The sequence below is a fragment of the Microtus ochrogaster genome, unplaced genomic scaffold (genome assembly GCF_000317375.1).
Source record: "Microtus ochrogaster isolate Prairie Vole_2 unplaced genomic scaffold, MicOch1.0 UNK110, whole genome shotgun sequence".
Taxonomy (NCBI): domain Eukaryota; kingdom Metazoa; phylum Chordata; class Mammalia; order Rodentia; family Cricetidae; genus Microtus; species Microtus ochrogaster.
The window spans coordinates 406,212-406,890 of record NW_004949208.1 but is presented as its reverse complement, the minus strand read 5'-3'; positions in this window follow the sequence as shown (position 1 = coordinate 406,890).

Here is a 679-nt window from a genome sequence, read left to right as displayed (position 1 = left end):
GTTGTGAGCCACCATGTGGTTGCTGGGAATTGAACTCAGGACCATTTAGGCAAGAAGGTGGTGCTCTTAACCACTGAGCCATCTCTCCAGCCCTACTCTTTATATTTGTAATAGGCTTTATTTGGACCCAAAAAACCAGCCCCCAAATCATGACATGGAGATTTACTATTCGTTATGAAAGCTTGGCCTTGGCTTATGCTTGTCTCATCAGCTCTTATAACTTAAATTAACTTAAATTAACCTGTTTCACTTCATCTATGTTCGCTTCAGCACTTTTTGCTTTTTTTTAATATATGTTCTACTCCATTGTCTGTCTCTCTATGGCAGCTGCCTCACTGACTGAACCCAGGCATCTCCCGCTTTCTCCTTCTGTCTCTTCTCTTCTTCCCCAACCTAGATTCTGCCTCCTACCTGCCACCCCTGCCTATCCCTCTACTGCCTAGCTATTGGCCATTGAACTTTTTATTAGACCAATTAGGTAGCTTAGGCAGGCAAGGTAAAATAGCAACAGATCTTACATAATTAAACAAATGAACTCAACTTTACATAAAGTAAAACTCCACTGTTGTGTCAAGCGTTTGGTTCACATGGGTCTGTGGATGAATTTTAGCCTTCTCAGCTGCAGGGCAGTCAGCCTCTGGTGTAGCTTTGCCAATGGCTTTTTTATTGTTACAGTTTA